Raw genomic sequence first — 21793 nt, 5'->3', positions numbered from 1 at the left:
TCATAAGTAATAATATAGAGATATGAAGCATTTAGTATACTTCAGAATTTTAGCAATAAGGTCAATTTTATAAATTATTAGAAAGCTGCTTTTCCATCAGTCTTCTCATCGGATAATGTAGGTTTGAAAAATTCATTAACAAAAAGAGTTTTACATAAAAAAACTATTTAAGTGTAAACAGTTAAAATGTAAAATATATACCTAACTTAATTCAAGAAAAGTTAATGGCCGATTTAGTATAACCACTGAAAAATTATACTGTACAATTAAAATACAAAGTCTATCTTTGTCACACATTGGTATATTTAAATATAAACAATAGTATATAAAGTATTAACTCATTTAAAAGTTGCTTTTTCACAATTATTCCTTTATAATATTATCTAAAATACTAAGACTAAAGATGAAACGAGTTTCAATAAATTAATGGTCTTATCTAAACAGTTCTTTAAAACCTAGCCATGCCTCTTTTTCCTCCTCTTTTTACATTACGTATCTCTTTCCTTTTCTGGTTACAAGTACACAGACACAGACATACACACATAAAAACAAAATAATAACAATTAAAAAAAAACTTTCTAGCCATCAATATATGAGAGCAATGATATTCAGTCTAAGTTAATCCCCAGACATCCAAATTCATGAATAAAAATTCATCAGTTTTAAATACACTGAGCCTATTAAGCAAGAACAAAAGCATATGCACAAAAGAGCTTTTAATATATTTCAAAGCCCACAAGAGCCATGGTCTCATTAAAATTATAAATTACACAAACATGGAATGAAGATTCAAACTGCAGTGCAGCTAAGCAGATTACAGAAAACCCCGCGTTCCATATGATAACACACCATGGCCCTCCCAGATGGGGGCTTGGAACAAAAAGGCCATCACCACAGCTAGGGAAAACCTCCTTGTGATCTCTGGTTTCTGTTCAGCAGATGACAGCCAAATAATATGTTGATTATTCTGTTTGTGCTGCTAAGCTTGTAAGATGGAATAAAAGCGATATGATCTATTGTGAACCCAATGCTAATGTGTTGCTCCACTCATAAATAATATACTGAATTTATTTTGAAACTATCTTTTATCTGAATTTCCGTTTTTGAATGCATGAATTAAAATAAAAGCCAAGATAAAATATTATTTAATTTGATGCTTTAAACTAAGAAATGTAGATGACAAGTGAAAAATATCTAAGTGCTTAGTTAAGAGTCAAGTACAATCACCTTTCTGTAATTTCAACACTGCGATTAAACAAAATAAATTTTAAATGGGCAATTACTCTCATTAAGAAATATATGTAAAATTAAGTAATACAATAAGTTAATAACACACATTACTGACAAGGTAAAAACTAAAACACCAGGGTATATAAAAACACTTTTCTGCAATACAAGTAATAATCAAAACATGTCTCAAATATTTCTGAAAAATAATAAGTGGTATTGAAGGCCTTATGAATGTTCATAACTTGTACACAAATGGATGCTCACAAGAAAAATTAAAATAATTAAAAAGTTTATAAAAATAATTCTCAAATTAAATAGCCAGCATTTTATATTGCTTTGGTGACAAAAATTAAAACCTAATTTCCCCCTCAATTAAATATCCTAAAATTTAACAGGGTAAGAAAACTGGGATTGTGTATATAACTATTTCAACCAAATTTTATATATCATGGAAAATTTTTTTATAAATACTAGTATTATTAAGAATATTGAAAATCATAATATATTATTTTCCCACCTAAAAGTTCTTCCCTGAATTATATTGTAGACTCTTCTTAAAGGCAAACAACATAAACAGAGCAGTACATTAAAGCCACAGTTAAGGCAAACAGATAAACACACTGTTTTCTTAAGGGGTTATTTTGTGAAAAGCACAATATTATGATCATTAACATAAGTCCACCTCCTTTTCCTCTCTAAAGGTATAGATCCTTGAGTCTAAAAAGCAGAGCAGAATTGACTAACATGAAAAACAGTCTAAAACAACAAGATCTCAAAGGTAAAACAGTAACACTTTAGAGAAAAACACAGAGTATCTTTGCAGTAGACAAATATTTCTTAAACAAGATGTAAAAAGTACTAAACATATATGACAAACTAGACTACTTTAAAGTCATAATCACCTGTTCATCAAAAGCACTATTAAGAAATTGAAAAGGCAAACCTCACAGTAGGAAAAATGTTTGCAATACCTATATTTGATGAAAAACTCATATTCTGAATATGAAGAACATCTACAAATCAAAGAAAAAGCCCAACAGAAAAATGAGCAAAAGAAATGAAAAGGGCCCTAGCCAGTTGGCTCAGTGGATAAAACGTAGGCCCAGCATGCAGACATCCCAGGTTCAATACCCAATCAGGGCACGCTGAGAAGCGTCCATCTGCTTCTCTTCCCCTCCCTCTCTCCCTTCTCTGCCTCTTTCCCTCCCACAGCCAGTGGCTCCACTGGTTGGAATGTTGGCCCCAGGCACTGAGGATAGCTTGGTTAATTTGAGCATTGTCCCAGACAGGGGTTGTGAGGTGAATCCTGGGCACATGCGGAAGTCTGTTTATCTCCCCCCTCCTAAAAAGAAAGAGAGAGAGGAAGGAAGGAAAAAAGAAGAAAGGGAGAAAAGGGAGAGAAGGGAGGGAGGGAGGGAGGAAAAAGTACTTCACAAACAGAAAAATAAAATAGGCAAACAGAAAACTATGTTAATCAAGAGATATGTATAGAATGCTATACACTGTTGGTGGGAATGTAAGTAAAGTAGTACAACCACTATGGAAGAAAGTATGGTGGTTCCTCAAAAAATTAAAAATAGAACTACCATATGACCCAGCAATCCCTCTACTGGGAATATACCCCCATAATTCAAAAACATTGGTACGTAAAGATACATGCAGTCCCATGTTCATTGCAGCATTGTTCACAGTGGCCAAGACATGGAAACAACCAAAAAGCCCTTCAGTAGAAGACTGGATAAAGAAGATGTGGTACATATATACTATGGAATATTACTTAGCCGTAAGAAATGATAACATTGGATCATTTACAACAACATGGATGGATCCTGATAACATTATACTGAGTGAAATAAGTAAATCAGAAAAAACTAAGAACTATATGATTCCATACATAGGTGGGACACAAAAAATGAGACTCATGGACATGGACAAGAGTGTGGTGGTTACCAGGGGGAGGGGAAGGGAGGAGAGGGAGGGGGTGGGGAAAGGGAAGGAGCACAAAGAAAACCAAATAGAAGGTGATGGAAGACAATTTGACTTTGGGTGATGATTATACAACATAATCAAATGTTAAAATGACCTGGAGATGTTTTCTCTGAATCTATGTACCCTAATTAATCAATCTCACCCCATTAAAATTAATTGTCTAAATAAAAAAATGCTTATAGTAGAATTAAATGGAAACCACCTAATGTCCATTAACAGCATGGATAAAAAGAGTTGTGATATAGTCATATAATGAAATACAGCAAAGAAAATGAACAAAGTATGACTTCATGTAAGAATATAGACAAATCTCAAGACATAAAAAGATGAGCAAAGGAAACCAGACATCAAATAAACTGTATAATTCTATAATATATATAAAATACAAAAACAAGCAAAACTAATTATACTACTAAAAGTCAGGGAGGTGGTTATTCTAGTGTAGGGAGGGAAATAGTGACTGGAAGGGAACATAAAAGTATCTTTTAGGGTACTGAAAAATGTTCTTTTTCTTTATGTGGGTGTTGGTTACATGGGTTTATTTGATTCTAAAAAATTCACTGAACTATTTTCTTATATTACGTGCACTTTTCTGTACATAGAGTGTTCTTCAAAAAAGGCAGTTTTATGCACAAATACACAGATACACAAAGGTAGTCGAAATCTCTGTCATAAGAAATTTAGAAACAACTGACATATATTATATAATCTAGAGGAAAAAACTAAGGGTTCTGATACTATTTAGTTGACTAATCATTTTTTCAACTTAATAGCTGAGTAAGTTCCTGATCTCATAAATGGAGGAGCAACAGCCATCCACCTATTACCTTTCTCTATTCCCCAGCCTATAATACCATATTTTCAGAGATACCTGGCTTTTGTGTTAGGAGAGCTAGCTTCTGCTGCTACTGCTGTTATAACAGAGCTTCTAAAACAGTCTCCAGACTGAAATTTTGTCTTTATGTGGGAAACTAAAACAGCACAGAAGAAAGGCAGTAGTAATACATGTTTGTCATTTCCTGCCTTGCCCTCAAATTTCATAAGCTTTTATTTGTTAATTATGAAGTCTTATTACCAAACTTAATAGAATCTCTTGAAAACTTTTACTTCACTTTTCAACGAAGGTAAAGAAAATATAATTCATTCTTTAACATCAATATCATATAATAAAATGAAACTTCGCCTTCACTTACCTTAAATGAATGGGACCACATCAGACTAATAAGCTTTTTGCACAGCAAGAGAAACTGACAACAAAACAAACAGACAGCCAACTAAATGGGAAATGATATTTTCAAACAACAGCACAGATAAGGGCCTAATATCCAAAATATACAAAGAACTCATAAAACTCAACAACAAACAAGCAAACAATCCAATAAAAAAAATGGGAAGAGGATATGAATAGACACTTCTCCCAGGAAGAAATACAAATGGCCAACAGATATATGAAAAGATGCTCATCTTCACTAGCTATTAGAGAAATGCAAATCAAAACCACAATGAGACACCACCTCACACCTGTTCATTAGCTATTATCAACAATAACAAGTGTTGGAGACTCTGCGGAGAAAAAGGAACCCTCAGAAAAAGGAACCCTCATCCACTGTTGGTGGGAATGTAAAGTAGTACAACCACTATGGAAGAAAGTATGGTGGTTCCTCAAAAAATTAAAAATAGAACTACCATATGACCCAGTAATGCCTCTACTGGGAATATACCCCCGTAACTCAAAAACACTGGTACGTAAAGACACATGCAGCCCCATGTTCACTGCAGCATTGTTCACGGTGGCCAAGACATGGAAACAACCAAAAAGCCCTCGATAGATGACTGGATAAAGAAGATGTGGTACATATACACTATGGAATACTACTCAGCCATAAGAAACAATGACATCGGATCATTTACAACAACATGGATGGACCTTGATAACATTATATTGAGTGAAATAAGTAAATCAGAAAAAACTAAGAACTATATGATTCCATACATAGGTGGGACATAAAAATGAGACTCAGGGACAGAGACAAGAGTGTGGTGGTTACTGGGGGTGGGGAGGGGCAGGGACGGGGTGGGGGGAGAGGAGGGGCACAAAGAAAACCAGATAGACGGTGACAGACTATATGACTTTGGGTGATGGGTATGCAACATAATCAAATGTCAAAATAACCTGGACATGTTTTCTCTGAACCTATGTACCCTGATTGATTAATGTTACCCCATTAAAATTAATTTAAAAAAGGAACTTTATGATAATATGATAAATGAATCTATGCTACTCATTATCTCCCACATAAATAGTTTTTCTTATTTCTACACTGGAATCAACATATGGTTTACAACACTGTTTTTCTCATATTAAAAAGATACAAAAGTGATCATCAAAATAGTAGGGAGTTCATTTTTCATTTGTATAACAAATATTTATTCAGTGCTTACTATCTGCCAAGCACTTGGGAGTAAATGAGTAAAACTGATTAATTTTGTGGAAAATATAGTAGGCTTGCCCTCTTTCTTTCTCTCTCAGTGGATTTACAAATAAAACTATTTTTAACTAGCAAAACGTTCACATATTCAAAAATTAAAACAATCTAAAAGATACGCAGTTAAAGTCCCATCTACTCTGTTTTCCTCACCCATCCACACACAGAATTTAGATTTTGTAAACTCTTCCAGATTTTCTTTACACAAATATAAGCATCTCTAAATATATGTACGTATGTTTATTCCTTTCCTTTTTGGACAAAAAGTAGTTTACACTATCCTATTTGAAGTGTTCTTTTCAAATAACAATGTGTGTTTGAAAATTTTCAAACGTGCATATACAGAATGTCCTTTCCTTTTTTTTTTTTTTTTTTTTTTGTATTTTTCTGAAGCTGGAAATGGGGAGAGACAGTCAGACAGATTCCCGCATGCGACCGACGGGGATCCACCCGGCACGCCCACCAGGAGGCGACGCTCTGCCCACCAGGGGGCGATGCTCTGCCCCTCCGGGGTGTCGCTCTGTCGCGACCAGAGCCACTCCAGCGCCCGGGGCAGCGGCCAAGGAGCCATCCCCAGCGCCTGGGCCACCTTTGCTCCAATGGAGCCTCACTGCGGGAGGGGAAGAGAGAGACAGAGAGGAAGGAGAGGGGGAGGGGTGGAGAGGCAGATGGACGCCTCTCCGGTGTGCCCTGGCCGGGAATCGAACCCGGGACTTCACGCCAGGCCAATGCTCTACCACTGAGCCAACTGGCCAGGGCCCAGAATGTCCTTTCTTTATTTACAACTGTAGACAGGCCATAGACCATTTAACAGGTATCTCACTGGAAGGCACTAGGGGTGTATCCAATAGTTTGCTACTACAGAAAAGAGCTCAAGTGAAAACTCCTAGACACATGTTATACTATAAGTACACAAGCATATCTGTAATCAATTCCCAGAACTGGTACTGAGACAACTGTGTAAATGCATTGGCCTTTTTCTAGAAGTTGCTGTTTTACAGGCACTGCGTCATTTTATACTTCCACCACATACAAATGGATTGCAGATGTAGCCTAGAAAAAGCTATGTCTCTCTTTGGGCCTCTAAGATATTTTGCCCATAAGGCAAATTCTGAAAGATATTCTCATAGCAAAAACCTACAGGAAGCTCTTTGTTTATTTCCCCCTAAATGCACATGTTCAATTTGTTGACTTAGTAAGCTTAAGGGCAAACGAATTTCAGTTTTAAAAACACCTCACTGATATTGAAAATTACCCTAGTGATGTCTATTGTCCTGGGATAGCAATTGTCTAGCTCCCCAAAAGTTCCTGCCATCTAACAATATCCCTACCCTAAGTTGTTTTTTTAATTCACATTTAATAGTTTATAACTGGACGAGCAGTCAAATGCATTTCACTTTTAAATGAGTATTTTCTTTGAGCATTTAAATGTTTTCATGAAACCAAATCTGTGCTATTTCTGTGTTTTCCTTTAAGAAGCTACCATTTCAAACGTGGCTTAATCTTTATGAGTGCCATTTCCAATAAGCAGTGTCACCTAATACATTGTTTTTATTTCACTACTCATCCTACCAAATATTTTTTAATTAGAAAACAACCACTTAATTCCATTAGACTTCCTATGTGAAGAAACCCTTAAGTAAACCCAGTCTGTCACTGTTTTGTAAGAAAACATGCACATGATCGTTTTTATTCCCCAAATAAGAATACATTGGTATGTGCAATCTATGTTTCATTTCAATCACTCAGAAGTCAGTTGTAAAATAATCGCAAGTCCTCTGAGACAAACTGGCTCACCTAGTTGCCAACCCCGAAGTAAATCTGAAAAAGCTGCTACCCATTCTATGTCTTAGCAAATGGGGAAGAACCATATTTAGGCTCTCACATAAACAATGTATAATATTAGGTAAATGCTGATTTTAATATTAGAGTTAATATAATAAACTAAGAGCAAAAAACAAGAATTACCCAGCAAAGGTTAAACAGAACAAAAACATACAAACAAAAAAACACATCACATGTAGCCCCCAGAACACAAAAGCTTATCAGTCTAGTACAATTTAGGGGAACTACACAGCATAACGGTCTTGGAGGAAATCACATAAATTCTGTGAAATAGTGATGTTCACAATGCCAACTCAGAGCTACCAAAACAGAACAAAACAAAAACTTAAATTATCCGTAGTTTGTCTTGTTTAGAAGACCCAGAGGGTAAATTTTAGGTTTTAGAAGCATTTTTGAAAATATTCCTACTGAATAAATTTTGGCACATAAAGGATAAGATTAACTTATCCACAAAGTTAACAAATGAGGAATATACTATTCATCAACAATAGTCCCACAGATGAGGAATTACTCAAAGTAAAAATTCTCAAAGCGCCCTGGCCGGTTGGCTCAGCGGTAGAGCGTCGGCCTAGTGTGCGGAGGACCCGGGTTCGATTCCCGGCCAGGGCACACAGGAGAAGTGCCCATTTGCTTCTCCACCCCTCCGCCGTGCTTTCCTCTCTGTCTCTCTCTTCCCCTCCCGCAGCCAAGGCTCCATTGGAGCAAAGATGGCCCGGGCGCTGGGGATGGCTCTGTGGCCTCTGCCTCAGGCGCTAGAGTGGCTCTGGTCGCAACATGGTGACGCCCCGGAGGGGCAGAGCATCGCCCCCTGGTGGGCAGAGTGTCGCCCCTGGTGGGCGTGCTGGGTGGATCCCGGTCGGGCGCATGCGGGAGTCTGTCTGACTGTCTCTCCCTGTTTTCCAGCTTCAGAAAAATGAAAAAAAAAAAAAAAAAATTCTCAAAGCTAGAATGTGCGATGGCTGTCTTCTGAAAGAGGACTGTGATCAAGTGTGATAGCACTTCGGGGGCTTAGCAGCACCATCCCCTACGCTCATACACGGGTCCTCGGTTAATAGGCAAAAGAATATCTGATAATATCTGAAAGCTAGTCAGGCAAGCTTTCCACTTTTACAGCTGGATACACTCAAGAAAATATCCTGACTTCACTTTCCGTTTTGTTTTCTTTAAGGTACAACTGCCAGTAGAGGCGGGTCTGGCTTCAAGCTCCAATTTGCTAAATGACCTTGCTCAAGTGACAATTTCTCCAGCCCTCCTTAGTTTCTTCATCAGTAAAGTTGTTACAGAAAACAGAACGTGATCATAAACAATAAAACAAAGCGTTACTATATTATATCCTCTATCTATCTATATTTGTATGTAAACTATTTGTTTAAACTATAGGCCATCTTACCACATATTTGAGGCTGACAGTAAAAGGAGTTATAATCCCTTCAGAATCTTTTCCAGTATTTATTGTGTTATTCTCACGATAGAACAAATTTCTCATGTTAAATTAATTTAAAATACCACTCTAACCAATTCTCTTTAATGACTTTTCCCACATGAGACATATAAAAAACACATGAAATGTAAAAGAACATACATATAATGTCAATTATAATATACAAACAGTAGAAACAACCCAAACATTCACCAACAATAGAATAAACAAACTGTCATATTCACTCCAAAGGAATAATATACTAATAATAAAAATGAATAAAACTGTACGCAACTACATAGATAATCTGAAAAAAAAGAAGTGAGTCAAGGATGAAAGAATACATGATTCCTCACAATGCGTACCAGTTGGCCCACCCATACCGCATGCCGCCTGGTATGCCAGCCAACGCCCTCGAGCCGCAGCAGCATCGTGGGCAGCACCAGCCCGAAGGGAAGCATGAAGGTCAGTCAAGGTCTCCAGGCTCAGGTGGGAATCCATCACATGCTATGAGTCTAGCCATAAGGCTGGACCTTGGCTCCACCACCTCAGCCACATTCTGTGTCTGTGAGTGCAGCTGCCACCCACCAGGAACTGCTGGATAAAGCCCTGGACACCCTGCTGCGGAGTGGAATGCTGACCCCTGGTGCTAACGGTGTGGGATGCCCATGGAGAGCTAAAGGGGTGGGACCCCCACAGAGACCTAAAGGGGGTAGGCCCTTCCAGCTGTTGGAAGGTCACACATGCCTGATGGTGCTGGAGTTGGGTCACAGCTGGAACCCTAGAAAAAAAGAGAGTGCTGTCATATGGCCTGGGCTGAGAGAAGTCTAGCCCAGCAAGGAAATTGTGCTCATTACTGTCAACACATACAAGCAAAACCCTCCAGACCTCTTTGGCAGCCTGAATATTAAAGCCACATTCTACAGCTATACTCATGAGTTATGACTTCCAATGACTTGACCCCCAAAAAGGTACTCAAGGAGCTCCTCTTTCAGGCTACTGTAAGGCCTGGGCCATGTATCATATCATGAGCCATTCCTCCACCCTCCCTCATCAATGGAGCAGGCTGAGCAATGGCAGTGCTGGCAGCTGAGTTGCCGCCATCCCTACTGAGAAGGGGCTCTGAGCTTCTACCCAAAGACATGTTCCACTGTAACGACTTCGACAGTATCAGTTTTGAGTACACGCAGGTAATACAAACTGGATTAACTCACGTGATCTGTCCCACTGTTCTCTAACCGCACTGTGATAGGCCTCTTCAACATAACGCCTCCGACTCCTGGCCTGTACCCTTCCCGAGGAATGCTGTCCCTTCCCGGCTGTCTTCCCAGCCTCCCACTTACCCAGAAACCACAAACCTCCCTAGTGAAATAAACTAGTCAAAGAAGACAAGTACCATATATTTCACTTATATGTGGAATCCAATTAACAAAATTAACTAACAAAATAGAGACAGATTCATAGATATGGAGAACAGACCGGCAATGGTCAAAAGGAATGGGGGCTGGGGAGCTAAGTGATATAGGTGAAGAGATTAAGCATAGAAACAACTTTCAGACACAGACAACGGTGTGGGGACTGCAGGAGGAAAAGGAGGATGAGGGAGGTGGAGGAGGGTAGAGGGAGAAGAGATGGTTATGGGAAAGACTTGACTTGGCCTAGTAAACACACAGTACAATATGCAGATGATGTATTATAGAGTTATGCATCTGAAACTCATATAACTTTATTAATCCATGACACCCCAATAAATACAATAAAATATTTTTTTAAAAAGATTATATCACCCTGGCCAGTTGGCTCAGTGGTCAAGTGTCGGCCCATGGCCAGCGCACACAGAAGAAGCACCCATCTGCTTCTCCACCCTTACCCCTCTCCTTTTCTCTATTTCTCTATCTCAATGCAGCCAAAACTCCATTGGAGCAAAGTTGGCCTGGGTGCTGAGGATGGCTCCATGGCCTCCACCTCAGGTGCTAGAATGGCTCTGGTTGCAACAGAGCAAAGCCCCAGATGGACAGAGCATCGCCCCATGGCAGGGTGGATCCCGGTCAGGTGCATGTGGGAGTCTGTCTCTGCCTCCCTGCTTCTCACTTCAGAAAAACACACACATACACATACACAAAAGATTATATCAAGGGTATCTGGGATGCCAGTAATGATCAATGGTAATATAGATGTCTGCTTTATATTTACTCATTTTTACTATACATTTATGCTTTTATATGATACTATATTTTACAATAAAAAAGTTTAAAATGAAATAATATATATATTCTTACATAAGAGGAAGAAATAATATATATATTCTTACATAGAAGGAAGAACAAACTTTCCTTTGTTTGCTAACAATTTTATTTTCTTGGTCTACATTTCAAATTTTTATTGCAATATATTAATGATAAAGAAACAACTCAATATGCCTAATTCTCCATAATCCTTATTAAGAGATTTCACAGGCTTTCCAATGGATACCAAGAAAGTATAATACTGTCAAAGAGTATAAGATCAGTTACCTTGTTAAATCTTTGCTTAGCTAGCCTAACCAGGTGGTGGTGCAGTAGATAGAGCATAAGATTGGGACGTGGAGAACCCGGGTCAAAACCCCAAGGTTGCGGGCTTGAGCTCAGGTTCACCAGATTGATCGCAGAGTCGCTGGCTTGAGCGTGGGATCATAGACATGACCCCATGGTAGCTGGCTTGAGCCCAAAGGTCACTGGCTTGAAGCCCAAGGTCGCTGCCTTGAGCCCAAAGTCACTGGCTTGAGCAAAGGGGTCACTCACTTGGCTGTAGTCTCCCCACCCCCATCAAGGAACATATGAGAAAGCAATCAATGAACAACTAAAGGAGCTGCAACGAGGAATTGATGCTTCTCATCTCTCTCTATTCCTGCCTGTCTGTCCCTATCTGACTCTCTTTGTCTCTGTCAGACACACACAAAAAAAATCTTTTCTTAGCTTAATGTTTTTTCTGTTACTTTTCCTTCTTTTCAAGAAAATGTATTATTACTTTAAAAATACAATGTCTATTACATCCAGGCAATAATTTGTTCAGGCTGTACTCCAAAAAAATATAGTATTTCAGTTCAAAAGTGGGAATAAAAACATTTTTTACTCTCACATATTTTAAAACAACTTTGGCAGCACATGTGTATGCATACAATGTGAGGGTTCATGATAGAATGGACAGACATGACATGTGAGGTCCAACCCAATGTCATTCTGTGTAAGTGTAGTTCACTGCATGCTCTAGAGGACACGATAGCTGGATTATAGGATGGATATACAAATATAAAATGTAACACAGGGTGACTCATTCAAAATAGACCCAACGAGGGGCTAATTTAAATTATTACACAGGCACCTTTTTAAGCACTTCCTTTAGAAAACAATAATACAAGGAGCTTAATTTATTACAAGAAAAAATAATAATGATAACAATAATTTAAAAACTGATTTAAATTACAAACATATATACACACATAAACAATTTAGAAAATCCTAAAAAGTCCACCACCTACAAGCATCGTTCATTGTATGTCTGTTATAACTTTTAGATGCCACTAAACAGAAAGAAGACAATGAAATTTAAAAGCAAGACTATCAGCACTTCCATTATTCTCCAGATATCACCACAATGGCAATGGTATCACTCATTATGATAACAGAGTTGCTTTTGTTGTATACTGGTCGTCTGTGTGTGTGTGTGTGTGTGTGTGTGTGTGTGTGTGTGTGTGTGTATGAATGAGGCCAAGTATTCCCCTCCTCAGCGGGTCCAGCTAACCAGTTATTTGCCCATCTATTAAGTGCCAACTTTCAAAAATTACAGTGTCCAGCAGGGAGCAGCATTAGGACATTCATGAGACTTAACTTGAACATCAAACGGACAGAAGAAAAAGGAAGAATAAAGTCCACTTACCATAGGTCTGTTCTACAACACATTCAATTTTTAGAGTAGGTGCAGGGTTTCCAAGCATCTAAAGCATGTCTCAAAGCATATATGGGTGATCCATGGTTTCAGAATTCCTAAAGCAGAAAATTAAATTATATTAAGTGAAGGCTTCTCTCGGCCATGTAGAGTTGAATTAATATAATATAAGATGACCAACTGTCACTCAGTTGTTAAGATGAATCTTCCTCCTTAGCAGGTCAACAGGATTTTGAATTCAGATACCCAATGATACTATACTTTGGATAAAATGATTTAAACAAACAGTATGTTAAAGTCCTTTATCTATGAGGGAATTTAAAGTAGAAGAAAGTAAATGAGTGACATAATATATCAATCAACCTAGAGAGAACTGGGTTCAAGGGATTAAAGTTGACATGCCAACCACCACATACAGTTCTAATATATCAAATTCACATCTACATGTCAGCATGAATATCTGAAGTCAATTTTTTTTTTTTTTGTATTTTTCTGAAGCTAGAAACAGGGAGAGACAGTCAGACAGACTCCCGCATGCGCCCGACCGGGATCCACCCGGCACGCCCACCAGGGGCGACACTCTGCCCACCAGGGGGCGATGCTCTGCCCCTCCGGGGCATCGCTCTGTTGCCACCAGAGCCACTCTAGCGCCTGGGGCAGAGGCCAAGGAGCCATCCCCAGCGCCCGGGCCATCTTTGCTCCAATGGAGCCTCGGCTGCAGGAGGGGAAGAGAGAGACAGAGAGGAAGGAGAGGGGGAGGGGTGGAGAAGCAGATGGGCTCTTCTCCTGTGTGCCCTGGCCGGGAATCAAACCCGGACTTCTGCATGCCAGGCCGAAGCTCTATCACTGAGCCAACCGGCCAGGGCTATCTGAAGTCAATTTTAAGCATGAAAAGGCAGCAGAGAAGTAGTTTGCAATGCTGATGTGTTAAGACTGACTAGTCAGATAGTTACTGAATATGAAGAATTCATATGATATTGTTGATAAACCCTGTGACCACCAATAATATGACAAAGGCAAAACATATTATATTTATGTCTTGGATGTCAAAACCTGCCTCATATTCAACTATAATAACTCCATATAAGGTCTTATGACTGAGAAAAAAAAAGATTGCTCTTTATATATTTACATGTGACATTTGAGAGTCTACACTGAAAATGAAATTTTGCCATTAAAAGAAGATAACAGCATATGAATAGTCACCTTAAAATATACAATTACATATAACATATAATATACAATATCACATATCAGTATGCTATCATATAACTAATATTTATTTGAAATCTAGTGAATATGTATAAAGGTTCCTACTATTTTCTTCTGGCAAAATGACATGAGAATCTTGAGTGTATGATATCAAGACTATACTGTCTCTAACAATTACCATTAATATGACTGAAGCCGAAAGAAACTCTCATATACTAATCTTCTACCCTTTAACATTAAGCTCTTCATGGCGTTATTTCTTATCTTTTGTTCTCCTTAAAGTTCTCCTCTTATCCTATTCTTGCCTTTGCTGTTGTATCCTGCACGTTTCTACTATTTCCTCATTTCTGTCCATTTATCTTCTCTCTCTTTACTGTTTCAACTCCAACTGTTGTTTTATTCAATCTCCCCTGTTCATGACGACACCATCTTTTTCCCTTTTATTTGGGGCCCTTAAAAGATAGATTTTTTTCTGTAAAACATCTGCTTATATTATACTGTTTAAACCCATGTATAGGCCCAGTGTTTGACCTTAACAATCTTACCTGATTGGAAGATTCAACTAAATATAAGGTTTTCTACCAGAAATTTCTGTCCATTTCTATCACAACAAGTTTCGACCCATAAGCACGTTTATTTGGCGCATGTGTGCCTCTCTATTTTTATCACTTAATGTATACATACTGACGTAGCAAATTAACTAAAACAAAGTTGATTCACGTTAGTCTTATGTGTGAAGCCATAGTGTACCCATGGCTACTGATAAAGTTCATTTAGGCCACTGTAATTTTTATGAATTTCAACAAGAAAGAAATGCTACAGAAGCATGTCTGTCGCATCCACCATATTCCCCGGACTTAGCACCCTCCGACTATTACTTGTTTTGGTCCTTACAAAATTTTTTGAAGGGCTAAAAATTCAAAAATTAAGAAGATATCAAACAAGCACTGGTTCAATTTTTCGCATCAAAGGATAAAACATTTTTCAAAAATGGGATATATTAAATACAAATTGCCCTCATGCTGGCAAGAAATCATTAATAATAATGGCAATTATATTATTTAATAAAGTTTATTGACGGTAAGAAAAATTTATATTTTGTTTTACTCCAAAAATGGACAGAACTTTCCAGTAGACCTTATATATTTAAAATTATATGGCTGATACTTGCAAAAATATTTTTTCCTCTGACTTATTTAGCTATTTGAAGAGATTATTTAACACTTTGGAGTTCATCTTGAAACACTCAAAAATCTCAAGTCAATCTAACCTCAAAAACTCATTCCAGTCAATTTGAAATCAATACAACTCTAATAAAGATGATGTAGGATCTTACTACCTTGCTTGAATCCTGAGTAATAAATTTTATATAGTTAATGAAACTTTGGTGCTATTTAGTCACTTGTGCATACACTTGTGTACAGTATCCTTATTAAAAAGCAAGGACATTAAATAACCCTCCATTTCTAATATATATTACAAAGTCTAAAAAAAGTGTTTTCCTTATTTAACAGTTTCCAATATAAATATTAACAGTACATTGTAAAATAATCTCATAACAAAATATTCATAAACTTTGTTTTTAATATTACAAATAGATTATATAACACAATTATAATATACTTACCTAAAGAGAGACTGTAGTGTGTTGAGCAGTATAGTCCTCTTCCCACAATTCAGTTCACCTGGAATCTAAGAATAGGGCCTTATGGGATGTAGGGTCTTTGCAGGTATAATTAAGGTAAGGATCATTATGAGATCATACCAGGTTAGGGTAGGCCCTAAATCCAATGTCCACACAGAGACAGAACAGGGCACACAGAGAAACAGAGAAAGTGACAGCGTGAAAATGAAGGCGGAGATTGGGGCGATGCTGCCACAAACCAGAGAACGACAGGAGCCACCACAAACTGGAAGAAACTGGGAAACATTCTTCTCTGCAGCCTTCAGAATAAAGATGGCCCTGCTGACTCCTTGATTTTGGACGTCTGCCCTCCAAACAAACCGTAACAAAGTAAATTTCTGCAGTTTTAAAAGCCATCAAATTTGTGGGAATTTGTTATGGAAGCCCAAGAAAATTAAACTAAATTTTGGTATCAGGAAGTAGTGTTCCTGTAACAGATAACTAAAAATGGAAAAGCACTGAAGAGAATGTTGGTAGAAACAGAGCTGTTAAGGAGAGTCTGGTGAAGACTCAGAAGGCAGGGAACAAGATGGCGCAGGAAATGTCCATCTTCCTGATCATGTGCATTGTCAGGAGCAGAATGTCGGAGAAATATGAGCATTAAAGGAGCTTGTGGTGGTGAGGGGGTGAACACACAATACGGAGAACAGAGATGTGTTGTAGAATTAGGCACTTGAAAACTGACAATTATGTTAACCAGTGTCACTCTAATAAATTCAATTTAAACAAGGGGGGCTTCTGGTAAAGTCTCAAGAAGGAAACAAGCGACATGTTATCAGACACTGGAGGGAAAGAGATCCCGGTTATTAAGCAGCAGAAGATTTGGCTGAAATGTGTTCCTCATATATAAATTACCTAGATAGGCAAATTCATGGACACAGGAGGTAGAAGATAGGTTACCAGAGTCTGGGTCAATGAAGAAATGGAGAGTTATTGCTCAGTAGGTAAAGAGTTTCTGTTTGGGATGATGAAAAAGTTCTGGAAACAGTGGCAATGTTTACACAACATTATAAATATCCCTAAAGCCATTAAATTGTACATTTAAAATGGTAAATGTAATATTGTATATATTTTATAAAAAAAAAAAAAAAGAAAGAAAGAAAAAGATTTATTTATTTAAAAAGGACCCAACAGCTTCAGCAGGTGAGAGGGCTGATATAACTGCTGCCCTTAGAGCAGCGGTTCTCAACCTGAGGGTCGCGACCCCAGCGGGGGTCGAATGACCAAAACACAGGGGTCGCCTAAAGCCATTGGAAATACATATTTACCGCTGCCTTAGAGAATTAAGACAGGGCTATTGATAAGTTCTAAACTGAACACATTCTAATTCCCAGTGAGGAAAACCAATCATGATATTTGACGGCATTTCATTAATTTCATGTGAGCTTACTTAGGGAATATTAATAAAAACAGGAAACATGATGTGCTTTATTTTATTTTTAAAAATTTAACCTCAGAACACCAAACAGGCTAGAAAAAATATTTTTAAACCTTTCATTTGGGGAATGAAAAATTATAATACAAAAGGCCTTTAAGAATTTTTTAACCTTTCGGCCCTGGCCGGTTGGCTCAGTGGTAGAGCGTCGGCCTGGCGTGCAGAAGTCCCGGGTTCGATTCACGGCCAGGGCACACAGGAAAAGCGCCCATCTGCTTCTCCACCCCTCCCCCTCTCCTTCCTCTCTGTCTCTCTCTTCTCCTCCCACAGCCGAGACTCCATTGGAGCAAAGATGGCCCGGGCGCTGGGGATGGCTCCTTGGCCTCTGCCCCAGGCGCTAGAGTGGCTCTGGTCGCAACAGAGAGACGCCCCGGAGGGGCAGAGCATCGCCCCCTGTTGGGCAGAGCGTTGCTCCTGGTGGGCGTGCCGGGTGGATCCCGGTCGGGCGCATGCGGGAGTCTGTCTGACTGTCTCTCCCCGTTTCCAGCTTCAGAAAAATACAAAAAAAAAAAAAAAAAAAAGAATTTTTTAACCTTTCTTTTTGGGGAATGAAAAAAATATAAAAAGTAAAATAGCTAAATAAAGGTGATCTTTAAGAGATACTAACACTAAGTTTGGGTCTAGGTGCTAATGGTAAACAAGATCATGAATGTTGTTATTGGATAGCCAAACTGCTGTGAATCTTAGCTCTACCACTTACTAGTTATGTGATGTTTGGACCACAGGGTGCCAGGATAGGTGGTCAAGCATTATTCTGGGTGTTCCTGTGAGGGTGTTGGCTTTCAGATGAGATTAACACTTGGTTATCAGACTGAGTAAAGCAGATTGCCCTGTCTAATATGGGTGGACCTCCATCAATCTGTTGAAGGCCTGAATAGAATAAAAGTACAGCAAGAGGGAGTAAAAAGAATCAACACACTATAGAGATTCTGAAGACTTTCTAGTGGATAGAACATAGGAAACCACAGTGCTCGGTAGAATAGGGTGGAAAGAACAATCGAGCACCAGGTTTGGCAGACTAGGTTCACCGAGCAAATATTCCAACTACAATCTGCAGTTTGGTATACCCTGCAAGCTAAGACTTGTTTTTAAACAGCTGAAAGAAAAAAGATTTTGTGACATGTAAAAATTACAAGATATGTGGAGTTTAGTGTTGGTTTCCAGTGGCAGAATTGGTTAGTTGCAAAAGAGGCCATCTGGTCTGCAAAACCTAAAATATTTACAATCTTATCTCTGAAAGAGTATGCAGACCTCTGGGCAAGCACACACAGCGGAGTGTTTCAGGGACGATGAGAATTTTCTTCCTCTGGCTCCAAAGGAGTTGTGGGTTGAATCAAAAAAGGTATGTAGGCTGAATCAACCTACTGAAAAATATATATATAATCTGCTTGAGGAGTTTGGGCTCCAATCTATGGTGATTGAAAATCTAGGACAGGATCCTCCTTACTTAGCTAACAGAGAAGGTTCCAGCCTGTCTTTTTGCTCTCTGCTTACCCACTGAGCAAAGCATACCAATAACAAGTCCTTCCATAAGGAACCCTCATCAGTATTCTTCCCATTTAAGGTAAAGATTTTCTAGGGAAACAACAGAAGAAAAAAAACAACTCCACTTATCTATCTTATTCAATTAGTCACGCATCAACGTGAATAGACAACCAAGAATTAGCAACATTTAAAGAAACCATGAGAATTAAAAAGAAAGCATATGATGGGAAACAGAACAAGCGACAGGAGAAATCAGAAATAATTTAGGGAAGGAATAAAAAAAGAATTCTACTTAACATCTTCCATGATATTGAATAAGATATTGCACCTATAAATCAATAAGCATTTGCACCTATAAATCAAGAACAAAGATTAGAGATGAAAAAAATATAAAAAGTAAAATAGCTAAATAAAGGTGATCTTTAAGAGATACTAACACTAAGTTTGGGTCTAGGTGCTAATGGTAAACAAGATCATGAATGTTGTTATTGGATAGCCAAACTGCTGTGAATCTTAGCTCTACCACTTACTAGTTATGTGACTTAAAATAGAATGTCTGTCTTACCACCACCTATCCCACATACAAAAAATATAAAAGTTGGGACAAAAGTGAGATACAGAGTAACAACCCAAGGAGAGTAATAATCTCTCTAAAAAATGTTGTAGGAAGCCATGGCCGGTTGGCTCAGTGGTAGAGCGTCGGCCTGGCATGCAGAAGTCCCGGGTTCGATTCCCGGCCAGGGCACACAGGAGAAGCGCCCATCTGCTTCTCCACCCCTCCTCCTCTCCTTCCTCTCTGTCTCTCTCTTCCCCTCCCGCAGCTGAGGCTCCACTGGAGCGAAGATGGCCCGGGCGCTGGGGATGGCTCCTCCGCCTCTGCCCCAGGTGCTAGAGTGGCTCTGGTCGCAACAGAGCGACGCCCCGGAGGGGCAGAGCGTCGCCCCCTGGTGGGCGTGTCGGGTGGATCCCGGTCGGGCGCATGCGAGAGTCTGTCTGACTGTCTCTCCCCGTTTCCAGCTTCAGAAAAAAAAAAAGCCCTGGCCGGTTGGCTCAGCGGTAGAGCGTCGGCCTAGCGTGCGGAGGACCCGGGTTCGATTCCTGGCCAGGGCACACAGGAGAGGCGCCCATTTGCTTCTCCACCCCTCCGCCGCACTTTCCTCTCTGTCTCTCTCTTCCCCTCCCGCAGCCAAGGCTCCATTGGAGCAAAGATGGCCCGGGCGCTGGGGATGGCTCTGTGGCCTCTGCCCCAGGCGCTAGAGTGGCTCTGGTGGCAAGAGAGCGATGCCCCGGAGGGGCAGAGCATCGCCCCCTGGTGGGCAGAGTGTCGCCCCATGGTGGGCGTGCCGGGTGGATCCCGGTCGGGCGCATGCAGGAGTCTGTCTGTCTCTCCCCGTTTCCAGCTTCAGAAAAGTGAAAAAAAAAAAAAGAAAAAAAAAATGTTGTAAGAAAAGACTCCTGTCTCCCCTCTAAACACACACATAAACACACAAGAAAAATAATAGAAAAATAACAGGGAATACAGAATAGGAGGAGAAAAATCCACATGCCACATCTTTTATCTATAGCAGAGGTGGTCAAACCAGGGCCCACCAGTCAAATCCAGCCAACTCCATTCTAGCAAGTAAGGTTTTACTGACCCTCAGCCATTCTCACTCATTTACATGCTGTTGATAGCTGCTTTCATGATACACAGCAGAGCTAAGTAGTTGCAAAGGGACCACATGGTTTGATAGGCCTTAAATGTCTACTCTTTGGTCCTTTACAGAAAAAGTTTGCCAAATCTTGACATAGAGAAATGCTGTCCAATACAGTAGCAACTAGGCCAATGAAATGTTAAAATTTGAATATTTAAAATAAAATGTAAATTTCAGTTCCTCAGTTGTATCAACCACATTGCAAGTCCCCCTTAGCTATATGTATGTAATGACATTGTACTGGACAGTGTAGATACAGAACATTTCTACCAACACACGAAGTTCTACAGGACAGGGCTTGGTACTTGAGCACTGGCCCCAGATGGAGTTGTCAGGTGGATCCCAGTTGGGCGCATGTAGGAGTCTGACTCACTATCTCCCTTCTCACCTAAAAAAGAAAGAAAGAAAAAGAAAAATGGCCACAAATGGCAAACTTGCCAAAACCTTTTCAACCAACAGAATGGACAATGAATTGTGATATATTTACACAATACTATACAACAGTAAATAATCCACAACTGTACACATTAATAAAGACCATTTCATAAACATAATGTTGAGCAAAATATGTCAAACCAAGAGTAAATAGTGTTATAACAATTTATATAAAGTAAAAAACCAGATAAAACAAATTCGTGATGCTCCAAGTGAAGCCTGAGGCTCCCATTGGGAGTATAGTGATAGGAAGTACAGGGGATTGTGTGTCCAAGAATTCCCTCTGTGTAAGCCTAACCCTGGCATTCATTCATTCACTCATCCTGACAGAACACCATAAAACCCTATAGTAAGCCTCCACAGTATCTGTTACATACTTGACCTGCACTGACACAATGGGAATATGAACCCTAGCTCTCAGACAAGCCAATGTAAGACCAAAACCAAAGGGTTACCATTTCTGTCACAGGGTACTAAGTTGCCCACCGTAACCACTATGTTCCTGGCGTATCTTAAATAGGTCACTGCCATATTTCCAAAGTATCTGAAGACTTCTCAGAATATCAACTTGTTCGAATCCTTGAAGAAAAATGGTCACACTATGTGGTCACAAGAGCAATATACATGTTGCTTATGAAACCCACAGACTGAAATTTTACACAGCTGATTTAATTATTTTAAAGACCTATTATTTTAGAAAAGTTTTAGGGTAAAAAATTTAAGGGTAAGGTACAGAAATTTTCCATATACTCCTGACCCTACACATACAGAGTGGGACAAAAGTAGTTTACAGTTTTTCATATGGAAAATAATACATTAATTAATAAATACTAATACAAGAATAAACTTTCACATATCCACAACTGCAAACCTCCTTTGGCCCCGCCCTGTATATAGCTTTGCCCATTATCAACATCACTCACCAGAATGGTACGTATTTTAGCAAGGATGAAC

At 39.1% G+C, this 21793-nt stretch overlaps 1 protein-coding gene across 3 annotated transcripts in view; it reads right to left on the bottom strand.

The window, feature by feature from the left end:
• IMMP1L (inner mitochondrial membrane peptidase subunit 1) overlaps nucleotides 1-21793 on the bottom strand; it is a 68101-nt gene that overhangs the window by 35928 nt on the left and 10380 nt on the right. For all 3 annotated transcript variants that reach the window (XM_066363909.1, XM_066363901.1, XM_066363892.1), the window contains exons 2-3: nucleotides 15734-15798; nucleotides 12886-12992 (exon numbers count right to left, since the gene is read on the bottom strand). The gene's annotated coding sequence lies outside the window, so the exon portion shown is untranslated. The remainder of the gene's footprint in view (nucleotides 1-12885; nucleotides 12993-15733; nucleotides 15799-21793) is intronic.

The sequence above is a fragment of the Saccopteryx leptura genome, chromosome 1 (genome assembly GCF_036850995.1).
Source record: "Saccopteryx leptura isolate mSacLep1 chromosome 1, mSacLep1_pri_phased_curated, whole genome shotgun sequence".
Taxonomy (NCBI): domain Eukaryota; kingdom Metazoa; phylum Chordata; class Mammalia; order Chiroptera; family Emballonuridae; genus Saccopteryx; species Saccopteryx leptura.
This window is presented reverse-complemented; position numbering and strand designations above follow the sequence as displayed.